Below are 12,472 nucleotides of genomic sequence, written 5' to 3' on the forward strand. Positions count from 1 at the left end.
CCATACAGCGTAGGCTTCCTGGTAAAAAGTTATTCAATGGCAATTCCCCAGCTATTCTAGGTCAAAAGTAAACATTCAAAGACAGAGAAAAAGAGACTCGTGAGGCTTTACAATGATGAGATAGGACTAAAGTGCTGGGGAGAAGAAACCAATCAATGCACAAGCATAACTGAGCACACAGACATCCATGTCATTTACTGTGAGATACATGCAGCGCTTATAAGATAGAAATCCAATGAAATGGTGCTAAGAAAAGAGACAGGTAACAACGGTCAGGATCTATCCTTTGGCCAAAGGTAATCTGTAGCTTTGTTCTGCATTGTGCAATGGGAGGTAGTTAGGTATGGCATTGAGCAAATACCCAAAGCCTGGCTTTTAATAGTCACAACGATGGTCTGAGCAGTTCCTGGATATGCTGGGATTGCTCCAGGAAGGAAAACTCCAGGGTCACCAAGATTTCGGTAAATGTCAATGAACCTTGTGTTGTGTTGGGTTCCTGGTGCAATAGAGGAAGAAATCAATTGACTTAGTCATTAGTGCAGCAGTTACTTGTATCCACGTATCCGTTCCGGATTGCGCGTGGCAGAGTGCCATATCAAGTGCATCTCTTATGGACTTGATCAGGAGGAGTGATCAGTGCATCAGTTTTCCTTGGTGCATTGCCATGTTTACTCCAGCTAAAACTTTCATTCCCATGGAGTTGTACTGGCGTGAATCTGGGTAACAAGGGAAAGAGCAACCACCAGTCTGGAAACAAAAGTGTAAAGCACCAAGATCAGACATGAATTCATAATATTACATAGTTACTTACCCTTTGAACAAGTTTCACTGGTGTGCTGTGTTTAGAATCATAGAATCATAGAAAGGTTTGGATTAGAAGGGACATTTAAAGGTCACCTAGTCCAAGCCCCCTGCCATGAGCAGCGACATCTCAACCAGATCAGGTTGCTCAGAGCAACATCCAACCTGACCTTGAATGTTTCCAGGGGTGGGGCCTCCTGGGAAACCACCTCTCTGGGCAACCTGTGCCAATGCTTCACAACCCTCATCATAAAAAAATTTATTCCTTATATCAGGTCTGAATCATAGAATCACAGAATCATTTTAGATTGGAAATGACCCTTAAGATCATCGAGTCCATCACTAAACCATGTCCCTAAGTGCCACATCTATATGTCTTTTAAATACCTCCAGGGATGGGGACCCAACCACTTCCCTGGGCAGCCTGTTCCAGTGCTTGACTACACTTTCTGTGAAGAAATTTTTCCTAATATCCAATCTAAACCTCCCCTGGTGCAACCTGAGCCCATTTCCTCTTGTCCTTTGCTTGTTACTTGGAAGAAGAGACCGACCCCCACCTCACTACAACCTCCTTTCAGGTAGTTGAGAGCGATAAGGTCTCCCCTCAGCCTCCTCTTCTCCAGGCTGAACACCCCCAGTTCCCTCAGCCGCTCCCCATCAGCCCTGTGCTCCAGACCCTTCACCAGCTTCGTTGCCCTTCTCTGGACACGCTCCAGCACCTCAATGTCTTTCTTGTGGTGAGGGTCCCAAAACTGAACATGGTATTCAAGGTGCTATCTACCCTCTTTTAGTTTGAGAGGTGAATCTACCCTTTTAGTTTAAAACCATTGCCCCTTGTCCTATTGCTACAGGCCCTACTAGAAAGACTGTCCCCATGTTTGAGGTATGATCCATCACTTACTGTATCTCTCTGCTGCTTAACAAGAGCCCTGAAGCAATTTTTTTCCCCATTTATGCCATCGAAGCATAGCCTGGTCTTTCCTGACTGCCCCAATACACTGATTAATATAATTAACAGTCATATTTTATGACTATTCCAACCCACTTATTCCACTCAGCCTGAGCAGAAATTCACTTCTCCCTCAAGAAAGGCCAGTGATTTTTAGTATTATTTTGTTTCAGACTCTAAACACCCTTCAGTTTATATCTGTGAGTCAATCCCCTGCAGCTGTGAACCACTGATTGCAGCTTCCCTGGAAAAGCAGCTTTCGTCTTCCTCAGCATCACTGTGACAGGGTAAAAGGCAGCATGTTAAGGGAACGGTTCTCTTGCTATTATTTTTCAACATCTTTGTCTTCACTCTGAATTTTAATGCCAGAAGGGTGTTTTAGACACTGAAGTCCCTAAGCAAGTTCTCTCCGCTGTTGTAAAGCAGGAATGAGCATAAACTTTGTATAATCACATGGACGTATCATCACAGGTATTGTGAACCCTCCTGGGGACTTTACAGGTTTTGGATAAGGAAACCCATTCCCTCCATCAGGGTGAGATTCAAGGGTGGCATGAGAGGTGGATGTGGATTAGGCTTAAATGAAAGTATGGAGTTTATAAAATTTAGCCTAGGAGACAGCTAGGTTTGGGTCTGTATTGAAGTTAATCACATGAGATATAAATAGTGGAAATTTCACAAGGTCAGAGGTGCGGGCTGCACTTGGTTACATCTGTGCTGGACCGGGAAGCAAAGCTTGGGTTTAAATAAACAGCTTAAATCTATGGAGAGAGTCGGTCATTGCAACTCTGAGGTCGTTGGTCCTGATCCTGAACTCAGCGACACCCCCTTTTGCTATGGGATAGATTCAGGGACGCCTTTAGATAGGCATTAACTTAGACACACGGAGAGAGTTCTGCCTACCCATCAAAAGGGTTATGAAGCCCCAACAACTGGCTTTAGAGCCCTGCATTCCTCCTCCTCTACATGTGCAGTTTCTGTTAAATCACTGAGCAATTTACAGATGGGCTGAGGTCTCAGGAGGATTTTTTTAAAGCTTCGTTACTTTATTAGTTCTGTTTATCTTTCTGTTCCATGATGACGGCTGAAGTAATCCCAGCCTTCATGAATAAACTCAGTTTCACCTGTGTTTAGTTAAAGACCACAAGGTACAATACTTCCCACAAACACAGCCTTGTCAAAGGAGTCATGCATCATGCATTGTGCTGGAAATTATATTATCCAAATTTAGTGTCCATTTGATGCCCAATGAAGCTGGTGGAAACATTAAAAATGCTGGCAGCAACTAAAGAAAACAGCTCTTTATTTTTTGTTCTGCCAAGATCTGAGCTGGAAGTTTGTTAAGAGAGCTCCCAGTCCACCTCCTTTCATTGCAAACTAGCTGACTCTCAACTTCTTTTTTCTTTTTTTCTTTTTTTTTTAAGAAACTGCAGATGTGACTGGCAAATTGTGTTATGGTTTTGTTTGTTTGTTTGTTTTTCTTAAGTGTCTGATAATCCATATAAAAGACTGAAACAGTGTTACTGGACAAGTTTCAACTTTGCAAAGAGAAGATATAGCAAAACAAAACAAAAAAAACACCCTCAATAAATCTCCAGTTAAAATGTTACATCTGAGCAAGCTACTGGCATCACTTTCTGCTCTGAGATGAATCTTCATCCATCCCCCAGTAAGCCTTTTAGCCAAAATCTTTATTGGCGGAGTATCGTTTCTTCAGGAAGGTCAAGCCCTTAACCTCCAGTCCTTCTTTTGCTGGCAGCCTGGAGCCTGAATATTTTGGGACAGATGTTCAGTGGATCACTAAGAAATAGGGGACTTGTTTGCCTTTCTCTGAGTTAGTCTGGAAGATATCATTCAAAGCTCTTTTGCTGCATGATGGATTTTTCATTTTGGTTCTTAACTAAGAGATCTGTTACCTATTTTCTTGCTGTTAGTGAAATAAACCACAAGAAATTTCTCTTCTCATTAAAACAACAACAACAAAAAAGACTGTAACAGTAGTCCTGTATGGGGCTCTTCAGAAAAGACCAAATAACAACCGCAAAATGTTCAAGGCAAGTGGAGACCTCCATAACCTTCATCCAGGAGACAGTGACAGCCGCAATTTGTGCTCCACAACTTGGGCTTTCATCCAGTTGCTGCTCTGTGCAGGTTGTATGGGTGTACCAAGGTAGTATTTCTAGTAATCTCCTTGGGGACAAAGGGCAGAAGAATTTACATCCTGAATGAAATGCGGATCCAACAGAAGGTTACACTGAGTTAATCACTGGATGCCCAAGCTTGGTCCCCAAACCCATACTTGGAAAACAGCATGGAAGGAACAGGGATTTTGTCAGAAGGTCACTTATTAAATGTATTCTGAAATGGTTGGTGTGTGAGGTGGGAACAGAAGGGAACAGAAAAATAGTAGGAACAAGCAGCACTTTTCTGCTCCTGAGTCTGTGTTGGAAAGAGACCCAGCTGCACCCTTCCTCATACTCTTCCCTGTGCTGGTTTCCCCAGGAAGAAAACCTGGGTGCATGTATGCAGCACTTAAACATCCCACAACTTAACAAGGCCGAAAGAAGAGCTGAGGAAGGGGTCTGACTCCAGTCCTGGGGTAGAAGATTCAGTTGGGAGGAAGAGAAGGACATCTCCAAGATCCTGGTCCGTCCACACATGTTTTTCTATTTTCTTGCTGAATCATAGAATCATAGAACCTTTTAGGTTGGAAAAGACCTTTAAAGATCATCCAGTCTAACCATTAACTTAACACTATCAAGTCCACCACTAAACCAATTAAGGGTAGAGTAATAATTAATTTCACGTTTCCAGGCTTGGTGGCTGGATTATTTTAGAATGAAAGTAAAACTAGGAATCACTAAGGTTGGAAAGGATCTCTAAGATCATCAGTCCAACCATCAACCCAACACCACCATGCCCACTAAACCATGTCCCAAAGTGCCACGTCTACCCATTTTTTGAAATATTGTTTCATTTTGATTCCCTTCAGCAGTCCACTACCACAACACAGTTAGACTTTCCCATTCCCCACCCTCCCTCCATGAGAGGCATAGCAAAGCTCTTCAAGCATCATATGACAAACTCAAGGGAAAAGCATCAGAGGCAGGATGGTGCTCACCTGCTGTCTGAGGCTCTTCAGCCAGCTGAAACTCACACCTTCCCCAAATGAAAAATAAGCCAGAAGAAGACAAGCACAAGGTGATCAGGCAGAGGAACATATATATGATGCTGTGAATCTTATAAGAAATCTTAGGCCTTCATCACTTAGGCTGGATGTCTCTCAAACATAATTTTGTGTTATTTACTCATAGAAACATGTTTGAAAATATCCATGTGTTTACCTTGTGTACACAGGAAAAAAACCCCTAGAGACATGAATCTCTTCAACCAAATTACTATCACTCTCACTGTATCTAATTGCAGTTTTTTGTTTTGTTTTGTTTTTTGTTAATTTTAATAATTCTTACACTGCAAAGCTGTAAAAACAAGGCTCTTGCTGTCTCACAGAGTTCTGATAGGCTGCAGAGAAATAATATCACTGGGATCAACCATCAACCAAACAAGGTAAAATTGATCTCATGCTTTCCCGAAAGACAAAAGACTTTGGAAAAGATATGGGTATTCACTGAGAGGAATGGCATATTACTGAGTCTTGCACAAGTCGAGGGGGCTTGGCCATTCTGGTATGGTAGGTAAGCAATCTAGAAAACTGCTGTTGATAATTTCTGGTTGTCAGCAGAAACCTACACCTGTTAGCGAGGCTAACGGTGACCCAGGATCACAGAGGAATCCCACAGATTACGCTTACAAAGTTGGTATCACACATGTTTTTGTAGGAAGCCCAGTACAGTAGGGCTGGCTTTCTGACTTGGGTTGACTGAGAAGAGAAAGAGGCAACAGAGTCTCTTCATTTCCTCTGGTCTGCTCAATGCAGAGCAGTATGTGGGCATATTCAAGAAGGACAGAAGAAAGCAAGCATGTGAGTGCATTTAGCTTCTCTAGATAGTTATAGAGTTCACCAAAGGAAATAATGCATAGGTCGTTTCTTCGTTCCTAGTCTTCCAGGACTTAAAAAATACATTTTTGAGAGAGAGCAACTCTTTCAGGACATGTTTTTGTTAGTAAGGGAACTGTTAACAAGGGCAGTTGTCCACTGAGGGAAAACAAGATACTGAGAAATGTATTAAAATACACTGACTTGATGATGCAATGATTGACACTGGAAAGACAAATGGCCTCGTGATTCTTCACCAGACCTTGCAAAAGAGGCTGGGAGCCTAAGAAATGGTTGACTATGTGTCCGATTTCTCTTGGCAGAGATGCTACCACTGAAAGTTTGTGCATCCTGGAGCACCACGCAAGTTTGCCTGTCAGCCTTCTGTTGCTGTTATTGGCATTATACATACACAGGGACACCTGCACACAAAGAAAAGCAATGAGAGACATATCCTTTGTCTTACCCTTACTAAAAATAGGAATCATGAGAAAAAATCAAAGATGGAAAGCATATTTTTATGTTCCTACATGAGAATGTGCCCTGCATCAGAGTTTCTCAAGACATGGTGTGGAAAGCCACATCTAGTGATGCATAAAAAATCAGGAATGATAGCACCTTCATAATACTTTCAGTTTAAAGTTGGATAGAAAGGTGCAGCTTGGTCTGTATGAAGTTTCAAGGACTTTGAAGGTTTGTGGTCCAAAGTAACTGGAAGCCTCTTCTCTAGACAGTAAGAAATGGGCAAGGACTTTCCAGCTTCTGAACAAAATGTAGTGTATCAGGAAGCCTCTAGAAAATGAGCAAATACCTTGTGAAAATTAATATACAACGCAACATAGACTTTCAGGCATAATCTACTCTAGTAAACTAAACCCTATGAGAACTCAGACTGTCAGTGTCGGTGTTGCTAAGCTATCCGTGGTACACCTCTGCCCTGCATGAACCGTCCCTCTCCTAAATTGCCTAAATCTCAACATTGTCCCCCACAACATCTGTCTCTCTGAGTTGGAAAGATATGGATTTGATGGGTGGACTGTTCCGTGGATAAGGAATTGACTGGATGGTCACATCCAGAGGGTAGTGGTCAATGGCTCAATGTCCAAATGGAGACTGGTGACATGCAGTTTCCCTCATGGGTCCATACTGGGGCCAGTGCTGTTTAACATCTTCATCAATGACATAGACAGTGGGATCAAGTGCACCCTCAGCAAGTTTGCAGACGACACCAAGCTGAGTGGTGCCGTTGACACACCAGGAGGACGAGATGTCATCCAGAGGGACCTGGACAAGCTGGAGAGGTGGGCCTGTGTGAACCTCATGAGGTTCAACAAGGCCAAGTGCAAGGTCCCGCACCTGGGATGGGGCAACCCCCGGTATCAGTACAGGCTGGGGGATGAAGGGATTGGGAGCAGCCCTGCGGAGAAGGACTTGGGGGTGCTGGGGGATGAAAAGCTGGACATGGAGCCAGCAATGTGCGCTGGCAGCCCAGCAAGCCAACCCCATCCTGGGCTGCATCCCCAGCAGCGTGGCCAGCAGGGCGAGGGAGGGGATTCTGCCCCTCTGCTCCGCTCTGGGCAGACCCCACCTGCAGCCCTGCGCCCAGCTCTGGGGCCCTCAGCACAAGGAGGGCACGGAGCTGTTGGAGCGGGGCCAGAGGAGGCCACAAAAATGATCCGAGGGCTGGAGCCCCTCTGCTCCGAGGCCAGGCTGGGGGAGTTGGGGTTGTTCAGCCTGGAGAAGAGAAGGCTGCGGGGAGACCTTAGTGCGGCCTTGCAGTGCTGAAAGGGGGCCTACAGGAAGGGTGGGGAGAATCTTTTTAGCAAGGCCTGTTGTGACAGGACAAGGAATAATGGATTTAAACTAAAGAAGAATAGATTTAGACTAGACATTAGAAAGAAATTTTTTACACTGAGGGTGGTCAAGTACTGGCACAGGTTGCCCAGAGAGGTGGTCGATGCCCCATCCCTGGCAACATCCCAGGCCAGGTTGGACGGGGCTCTGAGCACCCTGATCTGGCTTCAGTGCTGGAGAGCAATCATGGGCAAGTTCAATTTGCTAGTGTAGGCATAGCATTGGTGAATGAATTAGTTGAGGCACACCTAGGAGACAGAAATAGCCGGGGTTCTTGGATGGGACAGTTCTTGTGCAACTTCAACCCAAAAGAAAGGGAGGGTCCAAATTCATTTCCTGAGCCTAACAGAAACAATACTTGTGCCTTCAGGGAAAGGACTCGCAGAAATGCCAGCAAGTTTAGCTATTTGCATTGAATATGGAGGTCACGATCAAAAGATATTGAATCATTGCTTACCGCTTCTTAGATCAAGCACAATGAACACGACAAGGCCCATCAGCATGCCAATTTTTCCTTGGTTTTGCTGTGCAAACACTCCTTTTGGCCACTTCAGAGATTCGGCCCAGCTGCACAAAGCCAACAGCAAAGGAGCTGAAGAAGCAGTGTTGACACATGTCAAACAATCTTGGTTTTGATGAAAAAACACTTGCATAGGCACAGATCGGTACTACTCCACACTTCAGGCGTGCAACCTGTTCCTGACAAAGCCGGTGAGTCAGCGGCAAAGTCAGAAAACAAACTTCGGATTTGAGTCCTAACCTGGTGCCCCAGTGTCTCCAGCTAGAAACTGGGGGGGAAAAAAAAAAAAAAAAGCAAACAAACAAACAAAAGCCCAAAAAAGGAAGAATTTCTGATAACTTCTGCCTGGAAATGTGGCTGCAGTGGCTGCAGATAATTGATAACAATATAGACAAAAAGCAGACACACTGTCCCAGTATTTGCTGGCAAGAATTGTCCAGCAACTCAATCCAAACTGCTGAAGGGAGGGTGAGATGGGAAGGGAGCCTGAACATGTTGCACAGAGGAATTTCTATCACATGCTGCGTTTCACATGTGGTGTTTTTCCCCCCACCTACTCACACAGTAGGTTTGCAACTTTAATCTGTTTATTTTTAGTGGGAAGCATGAGTAGGTAAATATGTGCTCTATGCTGATATTTTAGGCAGGGAGGTTTAATTATGTATGTGTGCTAATTGTTGTTATGTTTCTAGGTATTATTGATTTTGGACTCGCTCCCACTCACCCCCACGCGCCAGAAGAGGAGAAGAAGTTGTTTGGCTGCTATAACAAACACTTGCTGCTACTACTGTACAAACTGATCAGGATGAGGATTTTCCCCCCTTGGTTCTTTGCTAAAAAAGTTAGAGCTGTTGGAAGCTGCCAGATAGGTCTTGGGAAAAAAACCCTCTTGTTTGTCTGCAGGATGAGTGGAGGAGAGACTATGGCCATGCACGTTGTCCCTACTCTACACCAGCAAAATGCAGCCATCAAGATGTTCAGGTGAGACACAGACTGAGCCTCTGTTCTTGCTCCGCATTTGCTTCTTTTGCTGCAACAAGCGATGAGATCAGCTGTACCAGCACAGAAACTGGCTACGAGCTTTGCCCACCCCGCTAAATTCATTGATGACTTAGGCCTTGCTGCCTCCAACAAGTCAATGAAGCTGCTCAGGGCTCAGGTCAATAAGAAATGGAGTCTTTCTCCTCCTGCTTATATGGTAAGCCTGCAATCCTTCAAGTAGTTGTGTAAGCACTTGGCCATGCCCCAGTCACCCCAAATCCCACAAGCAGCTTGACATTCCTCAGTCATGCACAGATATTTCCTAGGACATCCTTGCACGGGAACATTTGCTGATGAAAATTTTGTAACCCGGTAAATTTGCGCTGAACTTGGGATCTTTATGCAGCTCTCTCCTGACTACCTATTTCATTCAGACCTCTTGGATTAAAACCTCTGAGGCTAAATACCTGTTTCTTTAGAAACACTCAAGTTCGATTCCAAACTTGATCTACATGGTTTGGGTAACATCATAAAAATAAAACAAAGTAAAATAATGCTGAAAACCTTAAAGCAGATAGGCAAACAAATTACAAGATATTGTCAAATGACATGATTTTGATTAAAACCAATAATAGAAAGGCAGACCAGTGTTTAGTCTTCAAATGACCCAGGCCAGCTTGGACTAGCTGAAGACCTATCTTAATATCAACCAAAGCTTTATCCTGTTCCACTTATTTTCTAGATTGTAAATCAAACTCTGATTAATCACCACCACCCCAAGCAAACAATCTCCTCTAATCACCTTGTCATGACAATACATCTTTGTAATATTGCAGATACTCAGAGACATCTTATAAACAGGATGTAAATGAACATCTATTAAAAAATTAACTAGATTACTTCAGTTACTAAATATTATTACAAGTTTCATAATACTATGTGCTTTATAGCCAACATATAAAACAGCAGCTGCTGTTAGAGTTTGTTTTTCCACTCATAATCAAATTTTGGCTTGTGGAAGGGTGTTATTTTTCTACTCTCATTCTTTTTCTGGGAATTGTTGCACCAAGCACAGACAGCAAAAAACTGTCTTCCTAACTTTTTTTTCCTGGGTTTCTTTATTTTTGTCTTTAATCCACCCACCTACTCCCCTGTCGATTGCTGATAGCTCTCCTCTGTTTCTTCCGTGCTGCTGGAGACAGCTCATTGTGTCTGCATTTCTATTGCTAAACCAGGGGGTTTCCCAGATCCTGTGTCCAGGTAGGTGCCCCAAACCAATTCCTGGATCGGTATTGCAATGCTAATTTTGTCTCAGGTTCTTGAGTAAATTACAGCAATGTAAAGATGAAGTGTGCTTTTTGACACGTATAACTATACCCAAGGGAGATTGCTCCACCAGTCCTGCCAGGAGAAGGGTGACAACCCACCCCGCATCAGCTATCAGGGAGGAAAATCTAGACCAGGACATGACTTTCCTGTATCACTGCAGCACCCTGAAGGTCTACTGAAGGGTCTGATTGACTCACAGTCAAAGTATAAAGCAAGGGGCAGACAGATGAATGCAGACAGGGGAGCACAAGGAAGCAGTGAGAGCAACCAGCAACAGTCATGCCCAATAAAAGGCCTGAAGGTTTCTGCATGCATTGATGATGTAGGTCTGTCTGCAGGTGTCTATAGGGGAATTTTATCAAGGATAAGGCACAGCATGGAAAAGCACAGACTTCTATTTTTGGAAGTCTAATAGCTAAGCAATGATAGCCACATCCAGGCAGAAGCAGTTAGTCTCTCCACTTTGGGTGTGAGAAGATAGAGGGAACAATGTCTGCAACAGAACAGAAATGGAGTAGGTGCCCCTGAACATTTTCCTACAGACCTTTCTGCAAAGGGTCCTGTATCTCTGATCTTATTCTGTGTAGTGGTATTGGACTGGATCCTGATTTTAGTCTTCTATGTTTCCTCCTATCCACCTTCTCTTTTGACATATTTCATCTGTGCTTCTCCTGCCATACAGCCATCATCCTGAGCCTCAGCACCGGGCTCTGACCTCTCTTCCCCCTCTATCCTGACACTACCCATGGGGACCTTCCCCACCAGGACCTGCATTTCAAACACACTTTCTTCCGGAAACAAACACATTTCCCTTCCAGATCCCACCTTTTCACCTTCTGTTAACTCCCAGACCTTTGACTCTTTTTCCTCCCTTCCTGTCTTCGCTGCAACACATCACTTGCTCTTTCCTTTCGTTCCCAAGTCCACACATCCCTCTTGGAGACCAAGACCTCACACAGTATGCAATCACACACTTGAAGTTATAAACACAGCTGTCCTAAGACTTCTCCTTTTCTACCTGCACTGGCCCCCCAACCTTCATAACTCAAGTTTTTCCTGCCAGGACCAAGATCTAGACCATTATTTCACAGTGCACTGGCTTATCACTATCTTCTCATCTAATTTCTTGTTTTGCCTCTTCACATTCTTGGCCTTGTGCCTTTGCCCTTTCACTGTGTTCATCTGTCAAATGTCCTCTTTTCTTCAAAGCGCTGCTTAAAATTCAGCTCTCCAAGCAGCACTCCTCTTTGCTAATCACTAGTAACCCCAGATAATCCTTACAATGAAATATTTTCTCATGTTCTGCCATGTGTTTAACTTGACTACTTTAGATTTCAAAGTCTCCTAGACAGGGAGTATGTCTTATCTGTAATCTATAAAATACTGTTCACATCTATGCTAGTCTACCAATGTTATCTAATAAATGGAATTCACTGCAGTGTATTTATGATCAGCTACAAAAAGATGAAGAGGACCAGCTAAGATGTGAAGTTTACCATTTAAAGCCTAAAATAAAGAACCCAGCGACATGAAGAGATTGATTTTGAAGCAAGATTTTACTTTGTACCATAACAAAATTATTATTTGCAGCTACATTTCAGCAAACAGCTGGGTTTTGCTTCATTGCTTCCATGCAGGAGGAATTTACTTTAAAGCACGTGCTCAGATTTGTGAATAAGCATCTCGCATCACTTTCCACTAATAGCAATTGCTGTGCTAACAGTTAAGGTCTTGACAACCACAGGACCATGCTCAGGACCGCGCTCTGACCCCGTTTGGCTTATTGGGAGAGTTGTAGCCCATGAAGTCAGGCTACCGGGAGCACATGTACTGCCGTGAGTCAGGACAGCAGGGAATGAGATAGAAAAGATAAAAATGGCTTTTGCAAACTAAGAAGAATCCAGGATGGCCTTCAGTTCTGTTATAGTCACTGAATTGGTATCTCCTGACCTTCTACGTAGTGGGAAGATCATCTGGGAATAGAGGGAAAAGCAGCTTATAATATTAGACCCCCATTGAAACATGCTCCAGCTCTAAAAAC

This window comes from Pelecanus crispus, chromosome 1, assembly GCF_030463565.1.
Source record: "Pelecanus crispus isolate bPelCri1 chromosome 1, bPelCri1.pri, whole genome shotgun sequence".
NCBI classification, from domain to species: domain Eukaryota; kingdom Metazoa; phylum Chordata; class Aves; order Pelecaniformes; family Pelecanidae; genus Pelecanus; species Pelecanus crispus.